This window comes from Molossus molossus, unplaced genomic scaffold (assembly GCF_014108415.1).
Source record: "Molossus molossus isolate mMolMol1 unplaced genomic scaffold, mMolMol1.p scaffold_m16_p_17, whole genome shotgun sequence".
Lineage (NCBI taxonomy): Eukaryota > Metazoa > Chordata > Mammalia > Chiroptera > Molossidae > Molossus > Molossus molossus.
This window is the reverse complement of record NW_023425352.1, coordinates 45,862,579-45,881,206: the sequence shown is the minus strand read 5'-3', so window position 1 is coordinate 45,881,206 and position 18,628 is coordinate 45,862,579. Positions and strand designations below refer to the sequence as shown.

The 18,628-nt window shown below is 43.6% G+C and overlaps 1 pseudogene; it reads right to left on the bottom strand.

Moving 5' to 3' along the window:
• Positions 1–10,772: 10,772 nt before the first annotated feature.
• LOC118632748 lies at positions 10,773–16,390 on the bottom strand (annotated as a pseudogene).
• Between the last annotated feature and the right edge of the window lie 2,238 nt (positions 16,391–18,628).

Here is an 18,628-nt window from a genome sequence, read left to right as displayed (position 1 = left end):
ACTCAGCACTCCCGCATCCCAGGTTCTCACGTCTCAGGCTTTCTCTTTCAGGGCTGAAATTCTTGAAAGTGGCAGCCTCCTGGCAGTTTCAATTAATTTTCCAGGGAACAAGCCCAAAGAGTAGCACAAAGGGGATTACCAGGATGCGTCTGAAAAGAATGTGTTTCACTGGTATTAGAAACAAAAATAATTAATCTGTCTCTCACTTATAGCTCTGCTAGGATGGTATATTCATCTCAGTTAAACTGTTTCAAATCTGACACGTATTTTTTTAAATAAATTTGAACTATGGGGTGTCTTCTTTCTCCTATCTGATGTCACTGATAAGCTAAAGCCAGCTATTACTCATTTGTGGGAACCAATTCTTAGCATCTTTTTCCAACTCTGCATTCAGTTACATCAATTTGGTAACTTGAAATAGAAAGGATGAGAATATTTACACCACAGAAATTGGCAACCATTAGAACTAGGATTTTTTTCCCCCAGAGAACCAACTGTTAAACATTTCCCAGAAAACCACTGGATAAGTTTTCATTTCTTTAGTGCTGATTCCTACACCATCCTCTTTTGCTTTAAGAAACTTTTAAGTTTATTTTTACAAGAATGATTTCCTACAGAAATTCTACAAGTCTTACCCTGTGTGCACATGGTAATGAGTTTAGGTCTTTAGAAATTTGTGCTTCTTTACAACACAGATATTTCTTCAGTTTATCTACCTGTCATCTGCTGGTCATGACAGTGGCTTTTTAAACACTCATTATGTACATTTGGTCTGCTTTAGCTCTGTGAAGACGAAGATGCTGGGCCATTGGTACATCTGCATTCGTTTTGTCCTATTGATTTAAATAGAGATGTAATATTGTGAGGATTTGGGTCCCTAAGAATCTCTATCAGCTGCTCTTGGCATCATTAAGCATTTTATTGTTCATACCCACATTCCAATAGAGCTCATTTTCTCCAGATACATATTATACTGCGCTAGTAGAAAAGAGACCATAGAGTGGGCTCTGAAGCCAGACTTCCTGGGACTGAATTCCAGCTCCCCTACTTACTGGCAAGTTTCTTAACCCCTCTGTGCCTCCATTGTAAAATGGGAGTATAACAGTACCCACTTCCCTGAGTTGTTATGAGGATTAAATAAATAATACATATAAAATGCTTACAACAGTGCCTGCCACAGTGAGTACTCAATAAATGTTAACTATTAGGAAAGAATGCAGATAGAAACTTTATTGCAAAGTAAGCTATTCAAGCACCAGATTTCAGCTGGGTAACTAGGATGAGGCTAGGGAAATTCTTCAGAGGAAAGGTTTAGGATAGACCTAAACCTACTAGAATCCTACATCAGTTATGGAGGGGCTCCCAGAAGCTCTGTGTTAGGAGGTCCTCCTCTCTCCCACCAAACAAGTTGGAGATCATCTAAACTGCAGCAGATGGAGAGAAAACGTGAGCCTCTCCTCCTTATCTGAGGCAAGAGTTCCCAGCCTGGGTCCCCATGGCAGACATAAAGGGTGACGTGCACACACAGGCACGACCATGGGCTATGCAACAGTAGATGGTCTATGAGTTAGGTACATTTCCTGCCTATGAACGTCATCTCTCCACCCTCATGCTCCTTGCAGAATGCAAGAGAGGGAGATTCACAGTAGTAAAAGGATTTACCTCTATGGTAATCATCTGGCTATGCCCCAGTATTCTAATTCTTCTCCTTCTAAGTACATGGTGAGATCACACTTCCCCCTCCTTCTAGTTTGGTAAGTTTATATGTCTTATTTGGGGGCAATTAAATGTGAACAGGGACTTCCGGTCAAGATGGCGGGTAGGTAAACGCGGTATCGAGTCCTCCCACAACCACATCAAAGTTACAACTAAACTACAGAACAACCATCATCCAAAACCGCCTGAAATCAAGCTGAATGGAAGTCCTACAACTACGGAATTAAAAAAAAAAAAAAAAAGCAGCTACATCCAGACTGGTAGGAGGGGCGGCAGCGCGAAGGGGGGCGGCGGCGGCGTGACGGGCTGGTCCCACACCCACATGTGGCGGATAAAAATCAGGAGGCTCCCGAAGCTGGGAAGGTCCTTCCTGAGGACTGAGGGGGTCCCCGTCCCACACCAGGTGCCCCGCTCAGGGTTCCAGTGCCAGGAAGAGAATCCCCATAACTTCTGGCTGGAAAAACCAGCGGGAACTGAGGCTCAGGGAGGCTGAAGCGGCTGGAGCCCCAGGCAGCTCCCTAAAGGGCCCGCGCACGGACTTATCGGACTCTCTCCCTCTAAGCTTGGAGGGGAGGCAGCTCGAGGGGCGCCAGAGACAGACAGGGAAGAACTGAGCTGGGCTGGACAGGGGGCTTCCTCGGGGACAAACGTGCTGTAAGAGGCCTTTGTTCCTTTGGTGAGCCCTTCCCGGGGGCGGCAGACAGAAGCCATATCTGGGACTCCAGCAACCTGGCTCACACTGGTAGCCCCGCCCTTCTGACTCCCTGAGGCCCCGCCCCGCCCCACCCAACTTTCAAGCCCACCCAAGCTGTTGCCAGTTGCTTAACCATAGGATTGGCTGGTCTTGGATCCTGCTTCAGGTTTTTCCTAAATTCTTTCAAACGAGCAGCATCGCGTCTCAGCGAGCCCCATGCCTCTCATTAAGTAATACACTGAAACAAACACAGGGAGGCAGCCAAAATGAGGAGACAAAGAAACAGGTCCCAAATGAAAGAACAGAACAAAACCCCAAGAAAAGAACTAAGCGAAATGGAGATAAGCAACCTAACAGATACTGAGTTCAAAATACTGCTTATAAGGATGCTCAATGAACTCAGTGAGGGCCTCAAGAGCATAAAAAAGGACCAGTCAGAAATGATCGATGCACAGTTAGAAACGAAGGAGGCTTTAACTGAACTAAAGAATAATTTACATAGCTTCAATAATAGAGTACATAAATCCAAGGAGCAAACCATCGATTTGGAATATAAGGAAGCAAAAAATGCTCAATCAGAACAGCAAAAAGAAAAAAGAATCCAAAAAAATGAGGATAGTGTAAGGAGCCACTGGGACAACCTCAAGCGTGCCAACATTCGCATCTTGGAGGTGCCAGAAGGAGAAGAGAGAGAACAAGAAATCGAAAACCTGTTTGAAACAATAAAGGCAGAAAACTTTCCTAACTTGGTGAAGGAAACAGACATACAAGTCCAGGAAGCACAGAGAGTCCCAAACAAGATGAACCCCAAGAAGCACACACCAAGACACATCATTATCAAATTGCAAAAGGTTCAGGACAAAGAGAGAATCTTAAAAGCAGCAAGAGAAAGGCAGCTAGTTACCTACAAGGGAGTTCCCATTAGGCTGTGAGCTGATTTCTCAAAAGAAACTTTGCAGGCCAGAAGGGAGTGGCAAGAAATATTCAGAGTGATGAAAACCAAGAACCTACAACCAAAATTACTCTATCCTGCAAAGCTGTCATTTAGAATCGATGGACATATAAAAACTTTCCCAGACAAGAAAAAGTTAAAGGAGTTCATCACTACCAAACCGTTATTATATGAAATGATGAAGGGTCTTTTTGAAGAAAAAGATAAAATGTATGAACCAACAAAATGGCAATGAATACATATCTATCAACAATGAAATCTACAAACAAAATGAACAGGAAGAACAGAAACATTCTCATAGATACAGAGAACATTTTGTTGGTTGCCAGTTGGGAAGGGGTTTGGGGGAATGGGTGAAAAAGGTGAAGGGATTAAGAAGCACAAATTCATTGCTAGACTGACAAACCTCAAAGGGAAAGGGGTTGTGGGGGTGGGAAGAGATAAACCAAAGAACTTATATGCATAACCAATGGACACGGACAATAGTTTGGGAAAAGGTGGGAGGGGGACGGGAGTGGGGAGGAGGGGGTCAATGGGGGAAAAATGTGGAACATCTGTAATACATTTTACATCCAACAATAAAGATGTGAAAAAAAAAAAAAGTTCTCCATAAAAAAATAAAATAAATAAATAAAATGCTTAATCCTCAAAAAAAATAAAATAAATGTGAACAGAACTGATATGTGTCTCCAAACTTCAAGAGTCAATGATTGATTTAATCACTTCCCTCTGCCTGCCATAGTGTCAAAAAACATTCCATATGATAAGATTCCATCCATTTTCATCCTTGAGCGTGAATATGCTGGAATAGAGCCTCAGATTACCCGCAATAGACACACAGTGAGAACCAGATAAAACTTCATTGCTCAGTGTAACTGAAACTTTGGGATTGTTTGTTATTGTACAAAGCCTACCCTATCCTGACTAATACAATCTTAATTCCACTCTAATTTATCCATTAAAATATTAGTACGGTTCTTGCAAACTTCTTTCCTTTATTATTGGTAACAAGTTATTTGTGATAGCAGATCTAAAAAAAAAAAAGCCATGAAGCTTAAAATCATTAATTTACATAAATAAACTTTATTATCTATAAGATTTATGTTTAAGTTTTTTCATAATTTTTACTTATTTAGCAAGTTAATTTATCTTCATTTTATTTTGCCCTTTATTGGATAAAGTGATCCAATTAACCTTAACATTTTTATGTTTCAGTTTGATTAAAGATTTGTACCTAAAAGAAATCAAACAAAAGTCTTACAAAGGCTAAACTAAGTAGACCCTGTAGGGGAAATTTAGTGGCAGAGAAGAGCAGCTGCTTCAGCAATTGCTCTGAACTTCCCCCTGGAATTTCCCTGCCTCTTTCCGCACCCTCATTTTTATCCAATACTACTACTCCAGTCTCCAAGAGTTCAATGCCACCCCAGCTGGTTTCTTCTTGGCCTCAACTATTTTTTCTCAACAGAACTGATATAAATTGGCATTTTAAAAAAATAAGTTTTCTTAAAAGAAGAAAGAAAAAGTAAGTAAAGGTAAACAAGATAAAACACAAATAATATAATTAATGCTGTTTTTCGTGGGGTTTTTTAATGCTGAGAGGGCCACCATCATGATTAACCAGCCTTTAGCTCTAGTTTGGCTGGCAGTGCTCACTTCTAGTTTCCAGCCTCCACAAAGTGAGAAGCATCTTGTCTCTTACTATATGACTACAATCTAACTGAACATCTTGCAACAATCAAGGACAAATGCCAGAACCACTTTCCTTGAATTAAATATCTTTAGCTCTCCAACATTCCTCTCTTCAGATTTCATTTTTTTGATTCAGGGACACCACATTATAATCCATTCTCAGGAGAATGGAGAGAGGCATCTTTAATCCCTACTGATGGATCTTGCCTTTCCAAGCTCAGGTTAATAGCTTTGTCCATTCCTATAACTTTGTCATCAGCACAGTCTAGCAAAAACCCACATACACATACACACCACATATGCTCATATACTAAGGAAAATGATCTAATCAACATAATTTTCCAATATTGTTATAGATAGATAGAGGCAGTGACTATATTGATAATTAGCATATTAAGTTAAGAATATGAGCTTTGAGCAAATGTACATGGGTTCAAGTCTCAGCTCCAGCACTTTGTGGCTAGAGATCCTAAGATCGTTATTTCATCTCTCTAAACATCTGCTTCCTCGAGTACAGAGTAAAAGGAATAGCAGTACCTGCCTTATAAGACTCACGTGAGCTAATGAAGGTAGAGTGAGGGGATGTACACAAAGTAGTGAGCACAGTGCCTAGAACACAGGAAGTGCCCAGGAACTGTGAGCTAGGAGTGTTAGTGACAGCAGTGATGGTGGTGATAGTATTGCTATCTTAAATAAAGTGAACGGGATCATTGTCTCATACTTCATTATCTCCATTTTTCTATTGTACTTTCTGTAAATCTTCAGCTTTTTTTCTTAGAAATGCCTGCTGGGGTGATTAAGTTCTTTGGACGTTCCTAGCGCTTTAGTAATTATCACTGATTCTGCAATATTACCCGCAGCATAGGCAAGACATTGTCCATGCCCCAGTGCTCCGGAATTATTCAGATTTGCTGAATCTGACAGTGACGCTACCCTGGCAGCTTCAACGAGTAAAAGGCTTCCCTTATTTCCTGCCAAGCCACATTATCCACTTGCTTGAAACTGATCCAGATTTGGTCCTGCATTAGGAAACACGTAAGTGCCCGTAAGAGAATTCAAACACTTAGCAAGGCATTGAGCAATTAAACTCTGGTGGACTACTTTAGAGACAGAAAAGGAAAAGCAAAGGAGTCACAGAGAGGGAAAGAGAGAAAAGAGGAGCAAATTTAAGTGACTCAGCTGGGTTTGGGGGAAAGAGGAATGTGTGTACTTATTGTGTGTTTCTGTTTGGAAGAAAGTCAATGTTTTCATTGAAAAGCAAGCAGAAAGCTTTCATGATTTAGCACACAGGCGAACTCATAGATTAAGGCAGAGAAGACACCAATGTAAACAGGTACAACCACATCTTATAGATCTCAGCTGTCACAAATCCAGTCTGGCCTGATTGCAGGAGGTAGGCAGGGTGATAGCTTTGGGCTCTTTTTGGCCTAAAAGCTCTAATTAAAAGATCATGTCTCCTATTTGTCCCTCTCTTATTCTTACCTTACATGGAAGCCTTTGAACAGGGGATTGAACCGAACTTCCTCTTTGATACTGGCTCATCCCCCAAAGATTCCTACCTCTGGCCCAGAAGCTGGGGCCCCCCAAAACAGCCCCTTGCATTGTCTACAGCACCAGGTTTGACATTCAGACTAAAAGCAGGTTTTTTTGAGGCCATACATACCTATTAAGCACTTGCCAAGTGCAGGCCCCCATACAAGGCAGGCACTGTAAAGCATAGTCTATAAAGGACAGTCACTGCCCCCCAGAGGCTCACAGGCCAGCTCTCAAGGGGAGAAAATTCTTCACCTCCTGATCCACAGTGGTCCCAAGTTTATTTCAAGCCCAGTCTATTCCGCACTGCACTGATTTGCCTCTCCTTCTTAGCAACCAGAAGAGAATCTTGCAATTTCATTAGACACTAGGAGGAAGGGGAACAAATCTAATCACATCCTTGAGGCAAACCGACCAATCAAATCAAAAACTTCCAAAGAGGTGGATCCAGTAGTAAGACACAGAGCCACAAGTTCAGGTCAAAACAGCAAAACCATTTGCTGAGAGGAAATGAGTACCAATGATGGTAGTCCCTTTTCTCATCAAGGTGTCTTGTGCTTAGACAAATGAAGAGCTTACCTCTAACCCAGCTGGAAGCCAAGGGCTACAGGATAAAATGGTGTACTAAATCGAAGGGCTCCCACTGCCACCCTCCGGAAAGATCCCTGTATATCCCCAACCCCATCCCGTGGGCTAAATAGCAAAAGAATGGCCAACAGAGTTCAATCCCTTTAACTCAGAAGGCCCTTCATATTAAAGGACATACAAGAGTCACTTCTGAAAATCTGCCCCAGCAATTCACACTGATGGAATTTATAATTTGCTAAGAAATATTTATATCTCATGGGTCTGAGACTTTGGCACCATCTGAAGATGATTTTTATTACATTGTGGAACATCTTTCCTTTTATGCCTTGGCATCCTACTGATGTTCTGAGATGATCCCCAAAATTCTGATGAAAACCAAGACCCTCCTGGAAAATCCATAAATGAGGTTTAGAAATGTATTCTGAATCAGCTGGGTCTTTGCTGGTCAGCCATCATCCAGCATGAGCCTAGCTAACTAGAAATCTTATCAGAAGTGACCCATACAAGCATATCTAAAACAGCATCTCAATCTGTGGGTTTCTTCAGGATCACTAACAATGAAAACTAACATGAGTATTTATCATGTGCCAGGAATAAATTGAGGCAAAGTGGAGTTAAGCAATTTACAATTGGTCACACAGCTAGTTAGTTTGAACAAGGGTTTAAACCTGGCTGGAAAGTGAACCAGACAGGCAGATCCCACTGCAGAGATTTCACACTTAACCACATGCTCCTATCTACACCTTCAACAACTGAAGGGCCAGCATCAAATGCCACCTTGTGCTTCTATCAACCACTGTTTTTTATTCTAAGAGGGTCTAGTTAAGTATCAAAAGCTTATTTGTGAAGCCTGCAGTGATATGTTTTTCCTTTTAAATATTTATAAACATATATATATATAACAATAAAACATGAGAATGTGGCTCAGTTTTTCCATTGGTTCTCAACTCTTTCAAAATTACTTAGAGGTGTTTGAGAGAAAGAGAAGAAGAGGAGGAGGAGGAGGAGGAGGAGGAGGAGGAGAGAAGGGGAGGAGGAGAAGGTGAGGAGAGGGAGGAGGAGGATGGGAAAGAAGAAAGAAAGAAAGAAAGAAAGAAAGAAAGAAAGAAAGAAAGAAAGAAAGAAAGAAAGAAAGAGAAGAGAGAAGGAGAGAGAGAGAGAGAGAGAGGAGAGGAAAGGAAAGAAGGAAGGAAGGAGAAGAAAGAAAGGAAAGGAAGAGAAAGAGAAAGAAAGAAAGAAAGAAAGGAAGGAAAGGAAGGAAAGGAAGAGAAGGAAGGAAAGGAAGAAGAAAGGAAGGAAGAGAAGGAAAGGAAAGAGAGAAAGAAAGAAAGAGAAAGAGAGAGAAGAAAGAAAGAAAGAGAGAAGAAAGAAAGAAAGAAAGAAAGAGAGAAAGAAAGAAAGAGAGAAAGAAAGAAGAGAAGAGAGAGAAAGAAAGAAGAAAGAGAGAGAAAGAAAGAAAGAAAGAGAGAGAAAGAAAGAAAGAAAGAAAGAAAGAAAGAAAGAAAGAAAGAAAGAAAGAAGAAGGAAGAAGGAAGAAAGAGAAGAAAGAAAGAAAGAGAGAGAGAAAGGAGGGAGGGAGGGAGGGGAAAAAGACTGATGTCCAGAGCTCAGAGATTCTGATCAAATAGTCTGGGATGGGTCTCAAGAATCATTACATTTTTAAGCATTTTCCAGAGGAGTCTAATGTGTAGTCAGAATTGAGAACAGCTTTACATTATAGAATGGGAAATCCCATGTTCCTTTGAACAGAGGGAATTGTTCAACTCCTTTTTCTCCTCTATACAATCTCTTTTACCGTTTTCTTCTCCAGTCAACTCAACTCTCTGCTGCCAGATGGATCTGCTCAGATTATGCCATTCCTCTACTCTAAAACCACCTGTAATTCCCACTGCATAAAGAGTTACATTTTAAATACTTAGCCAGGTAAAAGTCTCTCTATAATCTAGCTCAAACCCACCATTCGGCTCCATACGCACCTCCCCTGGGTGATCCTCTCACTCCTGCTACATTGGTCTGCCCCTCAAACTCCTTTTTCTTCTCATTCTCTCATGTAAAGCAATTCAGCTCTTGCTAGCCCCTACCCCTCAACTCACCAACAGGTCCCCCTTTGTACATCAAGGGCTTTGACTACGCATTTTCCCACTTTTTCTTTTACTAGGATCCCCTCTTCTCTAGGCCATGGAATTGCCCAAAATGCCACTGCAGTCACTTTTTCCTTTGGCTCAGAAACTCTTCCCGCTCTTGCCTTCTTTAGGTACGCTTGAACCCCTCACTCCTTTGTTCTTGAATCTCTTGGCTTTGTCTCCCAGCTCCCTCTGCTAGTGCAGTGCCTATCTGGATTCAGAGGGTGGACTTCATGCTGCTCACTGCAGCCTTCAGCCTTGGTTCTAAGCACAGTCTTCTTGGGCAAGAGAGGCCACAGCCCTGCCCCTTACAAATCAGAAATGGTTCCATATGGGCTGGAGTCTTTGTCCGCTGTGTTTAGTTAGGTGACCCGAGAGCCTAAAACAGTGCCTTGTACAAGGTAGACACACGGTAAATAGTTGTTGAATGAACAAATAAATTAATTAGTGGGCACACCCATCATGACCTAACCTGATGATGATGAATCATTTCCACTTTGTAAAGCAAATCTACTTGTGTTCGGAGGGAAGATCCCTTATTCCCATTCAAAACTATCTATCATGTGATGGATTATTTAACACAGACATAATAACCAGAACGCTGATTAATTCTACAAAGAATTTGTATTACCCTCTTGTACTTTTCAATGCATCGTCCCATTTATTATCTCAGTCCATCCTCATAATAATCTCATTTCCCTATTACAGAAGAGAAATGAGGCAGAAAGTTAACAGGACTTGGTCAAAGTCACAGACCTAGTGGAAAGCAGAGACAGAACTAAAATTGAGCCCAGTCTGCCAGTCCTCGTGCTGGTGCCACCCTTCATCAGACACCACAGAACACACACATCACCATCAAACCCACACAAACCTGCTGTATTCTTTATGGTTCTCCAAAGAAACAGAACCAGTAGTGTGTGTGTGTGTGTGTGTAAATAGATTCATTATGTGGGATTGGCTCACATAATTGTGGAGGCTGAGAAGTCCCATGATCTACAATTTGCAAGCTGAAGGCCCAGGAGAGCAGGCAGTATAGTTCCAGTCCAAACCCAAAGGCCTAAGAACCAGGGAAGGCAATGGTGGATGTTCTGGTTCAAGTCCAAAGACCTCAGAACCAGGAGCACAAATGTCTGAGAGCAGAAGATGGATGTCCAGCCCAAGCAGGGAAAGCAAATTGCTTTCTCTGCCTTTTTGTTTTATTCAGTGCATTGGGTGATACCCATCCACATTGGTGATGGTGAATCTTCTTTATTCAGTCTACCAATTTATTTATTTTTTATTTTTTTATTTTAACAGCTTTTCTAAGTATGAGGGTTTTTTCTAGCATCAAATGAGTGAGAACTCAAAAGTGGGGGAAGAAAAAAAAAAGGCAGCTGTCAGGTTGAAAGTCACAGTTTATCTTTCTATAATCAGATTCGGAGAAAAATGAAGAACCCACTGGTAGCTTCCAGGTTTAGGCATTTGATGAGCTATTCCGTTACTGTGCATTTCCATTGTTTTTCCATGGCAGAACATATGGCAGAGACTTGAAGCTAGGGAACACGCATGAAGCTAGGTTACTCATGTTTCATAACTATGTTGCTTGCAGGGCTGTTCTTGCCACAGTAGTTGGCTGTGTCCCAGACAAATAGGGTGCTGGTCTGTTCCCACAAATATTTATTTCATCACAAGGAGGGCACTGCCATGTGCTCTTAGCCAGAGTCTCTTGTCCAAGGTTCCTGGTTTGGTTGACAATATCTTGCTCTATACAACTTTTGTCATCACAGCTTGAGATAGATGACGGATTTCGGTCCAAGGAACCTGATAGCGAGCATTGAAGGGACAAGTTGCCAATTTGTTTGCGACATCAGGATGATTCTTTCTGCACTTGATGAGATGATAAGGAAACCTGCAGGCCCTGATCTGGTGGTTTTATCATAGGGACATTGTAATAGCTTTTCAGGGTCCAGGGAATCAATGTAAGTTTCTTCAATATTGGAAATGAAGGAGCCAAATCCAAGTGCTGAGTCAAGACACGCTCTCCACACAGTTCCAGTCTACCAATTTAAATGCTAATATTTTCCAGAAAGACCCTCACTGGCATACCAGTTATCTAAACCCACTATGATCTAGTCATTTTGACTCATAAAATTAGTCATCACACCTGCTTATTGCATCTGAAGAAATTTTTATGCAGGACATTGATGAGTTTCGTTCAGAGAACAAATGTAAAACTTAGGTAACAGGTGCTTTGTTTCTACATTTGAGGGGTTCACAAACAAATTCAAATGGTCATAGGGGAGAAAAGCTGTAAAGCACACTGGCCCCTTAAGGAGACGGGATTTGGTAGGAGAAAGGAAGAGTGAGCTGTCAAAGCCCTGTCCTGCAAGAGAGTGCATCCCACGGTGAGCTCAGAAGAGACAGGGAGAGCTGAATTGCTTTGTCGGGAATCTGACTGTGGCTTAGTTGAGTGGCTCTAGTTCAGGGAGTCTCCCGAGATTTTGTCACACTGTCATCAGGGGCTACAATCATCTCTAGGCACAGCTGGAGCTAAAGAATCCACTTCAAACCCATTCACATAGTTTTTGCTGGGCCTCAGTTCCTAGCCACCTAGTCCTGTTCATAAGGCTGTTCGCAACATGGCAGCCAACTTCCCAGGGATCTGAGAGAGAAAAGGGGTGAGGCAGGAGAGGTGGCTAGATGAGAATGAAATTAGGCATTCATGAGAGTGCCCCAGTACAGGCCTTGAGAGAGTACCTGAGACAGAAGCTGCAGTCATTTTTTTTATAACCTCTTCCTGAAAAGGACATATGTTTTAGTCGGCTTAGCCTCCATAACCAAGTATCATCTTCTGCCACATGCTATTGTCCACATAGACTAGCCCTGCTACAATGTGTAAGGGGCATCCAGTGTGTAAGGGGTATCCAATGCAGAAGGGGTATCCCCAAGATGTGAATTTCAGGAGGAAGGGACCACTGGGTCCATCTGGGAAACTGGCTGCCACAAAAGTTATTGTCTTTAGAACACCTATGTGCAGGTTCTCCTAGAGATCAAGTTAATTTCTAAAATTCCACCTAGACTAGATCAATAGATCAGACAGGCGCAAGTTACCAGGAGTGCAGCTAAGTGGGCTCTGTCTATACAAAAGCCTTATCTGATTTTAAAAATCCTTTTAACAAAAGTCTGTGAGGCATGCACCTCCTTAATTAACTGGTACAGGAAGCAGATAATATGGCAGCATATCCGGAGTTCAGGGCTTTGAAGTCAAACATTTGCATTTGAATCCTGGTTCTGCTGATTCCTACCTGTGGGATCTTGGGCAAGTCACTTCCCCTTGCTGAGCTTTGCTCTTTACATCTAGAAAAATACTACCTCCTAAAGTACACATGAGAATTGCATGTCAAAGATTTCATTTCTTTGACAAGCGTTTTCAAGTACCTGGCTCATCATCAGTGCTAATTAAATGCTTGTTAAACCTGTATTTAATATAATCTAATTGTCCATGATCTTCTTTAAATATTACAGGAGGATATTAGGAATAATAACTGAAAAGCTTCTGTATACTTTATAAAATGATGTTTCTTATTCCATCACCTCCTTTTAATCAAATCACTTCATTGTCCTAGGAATCAGTTTCCTTATCTATAAACTAAATATCATTATATTTTCACTATAAGTGAAATTAAATATGTGGCTTACTGAGGAACAAGCAATGTGCTAGGAGAGAGTAGAGGAAGGGGGAATTTAAAAATGACGAATATTGCAAGATACTTTATGTTCTGTTGTCTCTCTTCTTTTGTTCTGTAAAGTTATGATACTATGATTGGTTCCTTCTACCACCCAAGGTTGTAAATGAGTATGAGTGTATACAGCACAAATACTCCCCTACTTTTGCCAAAATATCTGATACTGTGACATGAAAATAATACAGAACAAAAGCTTTTTGACTTATGAAAAAATCTTTTTCAGTGTTGTTCTCTTCCCACCAAAAACCAAGGGCGTCTATAAGGCTCCTTCAACCTCCACCTTATACTCCTACAGCTGTTGTTGTAACCCAGGAGATCGACCAAACTCAGACGCCGAGATGGGGTTTAATAAAAGGAGTTTATTGAGCTAAGTCCACAGGCACCTGCAGTATGTCCCACACAGGAGTAACTGCGGCCCCGGAGAGCTAAAATGGCTCCTTTTTATAGGATTTTGTAAGGGGGTTGCTACATGTAAGCAAGCATGTTACAGAAGCGGAATTTAGCAGTTAGTTAATTATCTGTTACTCAGTTTCCCAGACATCTCAAAGGTCAAGATGTTTTCAATAGATTATCCCTGGCGCCTCCCAGGATTACTCAAGGGTTAGTTATTACCCCAGGGTTAGCGATTACTCAGGGGTTAGTTAGTGAAGAATGTTCTTCAGTAAATGAGTAAACTGACAACCCCTTTGGTTGTCGTGAAGGCCTCTGGGAGTTTAGGTCAATGGCAATGAGTTATAACATTCCCCACTTCTTCTGGTGAATTAATCAAATCCTTGATTTATATTAGTCATGGATTAGGGGTAAGCGTTGGTAATGTTGCTGTTGGACTAGTACCATAAGCTTAATTGATTGGACCCGCTCCTTGACAAATGCAGTGATTCTGTTAAGGATGATAGGTCCGCAGGCTAAGGCTATGAATAAGAGGAGGAGCGGACCCACTAGAGCTGTGAGGAGGGTGGTCAGCCAGGGAGACCAATTGAACATACTCTCATACCATGAGGTAGAGGTATGTTCTTCTCTCTCTCTATCTCGTAATTGCTTTTGCAGCTCTTGCATAGATTGTCTGATGATATCTGAGTGGTTAGCATAGAAATAACAGGTCTCTCCTAGGGCAGCACAGAGGCCTCCCTGTTTGAGGAAGAGCAGATCTAGACCTCTGCGATTGTGGAGGGCCACTTCGGCTAGGGAGTCAACCTGTTTTTCAAGGTATTTGACTTGGGTTTGGAGTAATTCAACATCGCAGGAAAACATGGCTGACAGCTCACGAAGGGCAAGGTCATTCTTTTTTTTTTTTTTTTTATCCTCACCCGAGGATATTTTTCCATTTTTTGTACAGATAGAGTGGGAGGGAGAGAGAGGAAGGGAGAGAGAGAGAGAGAAACATCGATGTGAAGGGACCCATCGAGTGGCTGCCACCCGCACGACCAACCAGGGCCGGGGACAAACTGCAACTGAGGTACGTGCCCTTAGCGGGAACCGAACCCGGGTCTCTCCAGACCGCAGGCCGACGCTCTAACCGCTGAGCCAAACTGGCCAGGGCAGGCAAGGTCATTCTTAATGAGGGCTGTCACCCCTAGGGCAGTGGAGCAGGCAATACCCAGGGTAGCCAGTACAGGGATCAGAATGGGTACACGTTTCTGGAGTCTAGTATGATAGTCTGAGGCTAGAAAATGGGCTGCACATGTGGGCCCTGCATATAGGTATACCTGGGGAACTATATAGATAACAATACAAAGATCTGAATGATTCCCGGGGCTAATGTAACGGTGGATACCTGATAAGCATGCAAACCAAGTCCCTCTAGGTGCAATCAGAGTCCATGTGGTTGAGCCTTCGGCTCGCAGAGAGGTGTTGGTCAGGCAGTTGTCCTTGTATGGCGAAGCTTGGAGGTCGAGGTTTCCAAGGATGAAGCAGGTCCCTTGTCCTTGAAGATCTCCTAGGGTGAGCTTGCCGGCTCGGGCACAGTTGGCAAGGGTTCCTTCCCCAGGTGAGTCTGAGTCACTAAAAGTTTGGTTCATGGGGGCTAGAGTACCCGTGGCATTTGCCCCAATACCAACATAGTAGGGTGGTGCTGGATCTACACAGAGCCAGTAGTCTTCGGTGGTGTTAGGTTGAGAACTATTTAAGAGGGCTAAAGGAATTGAGGGGGTGTGGCGTTGGCACCTGAGGGGGCCCAACAGCTGGAGCTGGTGCCCTATTCCAGCTCTCTAGAGACTCTGTGGATGTTACTGGGTTGAGAATGTGGTTTGGTCCGATGGGAAGCCGTGGGGGTAGACCCCTGGCAGGGTTGGGTGGGTCCCTCTGAGAAGGAACTCAGGGAAGTCGCTGGATGGTGAATAAAGTACCAATGTCATATCCAGTGAGATATAGTCTCAATCCCCATGTTTTTCCAGTGAGCCAGGCTGAGTTTAGAGGCTGTTTTATAGTAATAGTGGTGGAGTTACAAGTTTGGTTCTTGCAAGTAGGGTCTATTCCGTCTTGTCCCTTGTGGGTATGGGGTGTGGGGTCCCGCAGGAGGGTTATATCATCATCATTGCCGCCCCCTGGTGACCATCCAAGGGCTAGGGTCTCACAACCCCAGACCTTACAATAAAATTCTCTCGGTCCACCACATATAGTCCTCATATGCCTGGGGAATGGGTTCTCAGGACAACCATAATGCTGAGTGCTCCATAGGACATGGTTAAGGTGTCCCAGGTTACAGATTGAAGTTTTACTTGCTGAGCCAAAGCAAGTTATTGGTTGGGTTGTGTGACGGGGACCAAATTCTCCGTGACAGAGGTTGTCATCGAAGAATTGTGAAAAGTCAGTCTTAAGGGTTACCTGGGAGGTTTGGAAGGTTAGATGGCTAGTCTAGAGCCATCTCTAGTCCTGGTGAGGACCCAGGTATGTTTAGTTGGAATGCTGAAGAAGGTAGGGACCCACAACAAACTCAAGAGGATGCAGTAAACTTGAGTTTTAGAGGGTCTGTGGGATCCTTGAAAAGAGCCCATTTCTTTGGGATCTGATCAGGGTGTGCTTTCTTTACCTGGGTGTGGTGAATCCACGGTCTCTTATTAGACACCTTAAAGGCTGTGGGGGTTGTCAGAATTACCAAGTGGGGCCCATCCCAGGTAGGTTCGAGGGTTTCCTTGTTTAACTTCTTGATCCAAATCCAGTCACCAGGCTCAATGTCCAGTGGGGGTGGTTCCGCTTCAGTGGGTTGTTTTCTTCCCTTGGCTGAGAGGCGGGCCTCTCTTCTGATGACTTCGATGGCCTGCAAAGACTTGAGAAGCCCCTGGTTAGATAATTCGCCTATGTGGTCATAGTGAATCTCAGGGATAATAGGTGGTGGTCTCCCATAGATGATTTCATAAGGGGTGGGGTGCATCGGGTGCGCAACAGAGCAAATGGCAAGAGGTTTACCCAATTATCACCGGTTTCAATCTTAAGTTTGGTAAGAGTCTCCTTAAGAGTTCTATTCATTCTCTCTACCTGACCTGAGCTTTGGGGTCTATAGGCACAATGTAATTTCCAGCTATTCTGAGAGCTTCTGCTATTAATTTGGAAATTTTGGCTATGAAAGCCGGCCCATTGTCTGACCCCAGTACTAAGGGCAGGCCAAATCTAGGAATGATCCCAGTTAGGAGATGTCTGGCAACTACGTTAGCAGTCTCATGCCTTGTGGCAAAAGCCTCAGTCCATCCTGAGTAGGTGTCAACAAAAACTAGTAAGTACTTAAATCCAAATTTGCTGGTTGAGATCTCAGTAAAATCAAGTTCCCAATGCTCACCTGGTTCATGCCCTCTGATTTGGACCCCAAGTCCATGGGGTCTGGGAGGCCCTGGATTTACCTGTGCATAGGCAGAACATCGGGTAACCTCCGAAGTGGCAATAGTCTTGAGATCTGGAATATAGAAGTGTCTACTGACTAGAGAGATTAATTTTGATGTGCCTAGGTGAGTACTATAGTGGAGATCTCTAATGAGAGCAATTCCCAAGGCTTTGGGGAGAAGTAGTCTTCTGTCGGGGAGCCGATGCCAGTTCCCCTTTTCTGTTGAACAATTTAACTTCTTTCCCAGGTTGAGCTCCTCTTCATTGTAGGATGGCGAGGAGGGCAATTCCCGAAGGGGAAGAGCAGGGAGTATTTCTATAGGTTTTACCTCAGTTAGGGCAATTTGTTTAGCAGTCCAGTCTGCTAGGTCATTTCCTTCTTTTGTCTGACTAGGCTTGGTTTCGTGCCCTCTGCAGTGAACAATGGCTACAGCCTTAGGTTGCCAGATGGCTGCTAAGAGATTGAGTATTTCTTCTCTATTTTTAATTTCTTTCCCAGCTGATGTGAGGAGCCCCCTTTCTCGGTATAGGGCTCCATGCACATGAGCAGTTGCAAAGGCATAGTGGCTGTCAGTGTAGATGTTGACCCTCTTGCCTTTTGCCCAGTTGAGTGCCTGTGTCAGGGCAATCAGTTCTGCTTTCTGTGCAGAAGTTCCATGGGGCAAGGCCTGAGCCCAGATTACCTGTAAGTTGGTGACTACTGCTGCCCCGGCATACTGAGTTCCATCTTTGATGAAACTGCTCCCATCAGTATAGAGGTCATAGTCAGAGTTGGCTATTTGCTCGTCTTTGAGGTCCGGTCTGGTTCCCTCTATGGAGTCTAGTAACGAGTGGCAATCGTGGAGCAGTTCTCCTTGATTCCCATCGGGGAGTACGGTAGCCGGGTTGAGGGCAGTAGACTTGGAGAAGGTAACCTGTGGTGGGTTCAATAATAGTACATGATATTGGGTGAGGCGAGCGTTGGAAATCCATCTGTCAGGAGGAGACCTGAGTAAGGCTTCAGTGGTGTGGCCTCCGATGATTTGGAGGTCCTGGTCTAAGGTCAGCTTCTGCACCTCCTTGACAAGGAGAGCGGTTGCAGCTATTGTTCTCATGCAGGACAGCCAGCCTGCAGCAACAGGGTCAAGCTGTTTGGAGAGATAAGCAATCGGGCGTTTCCATGGTCCCAGAGTCTGGGTTGGGACTCCTTTTGCTATGCCTTTGCGTTCTGCAACAAAAAGCTGGAAAGGTTTGGTGGTATCTGGCAAGGCAAGGGCAGGGGCTGAGGCAAGCGCCTGTTTAAGACTTTCAAAAGCCTCTTCCTCCTTTTTAGTCCAAGTTAAATCAGGTTCCTTTCCCCCCGTACATGAATAGAGGGGTCTTGCAATTTCTGCAAACCCTAGAATCCACAGTCTGCAATATCCAACCGAGCCTAGAAATTCTCGTACCTGCCTTTTGGTGGCTGGCCTTGGGACACCACCAAGGATTGCTTGGATTCTTCCTGAGGATAAGGTGCGTTTCCCTTCCTCTAAATGGTAACCCAAGTAGGTGGCTTTCTTGACACAGATTTGGGCTTTTCTCATGGATACCCGGTACCCAAGTTTGCCTAACTCAATGAGAAGGGCTCGAGTGGCAGCAAGGCATTCATCGGAGGTCCGGGCAGCTAGGAGTCGGTCATCTACATATTGGAGCAGGGTTACCTGTGGGTGGCTTTCTCGGAAGTTGAGGAGGTCCCGGATCAGGGCTTCATCAAAAATGGTGGGAGAGTTCTTGAAGCCCTGAGGGAGTCTGGTCCAAGTAAGCTGGCCTGAGAAAC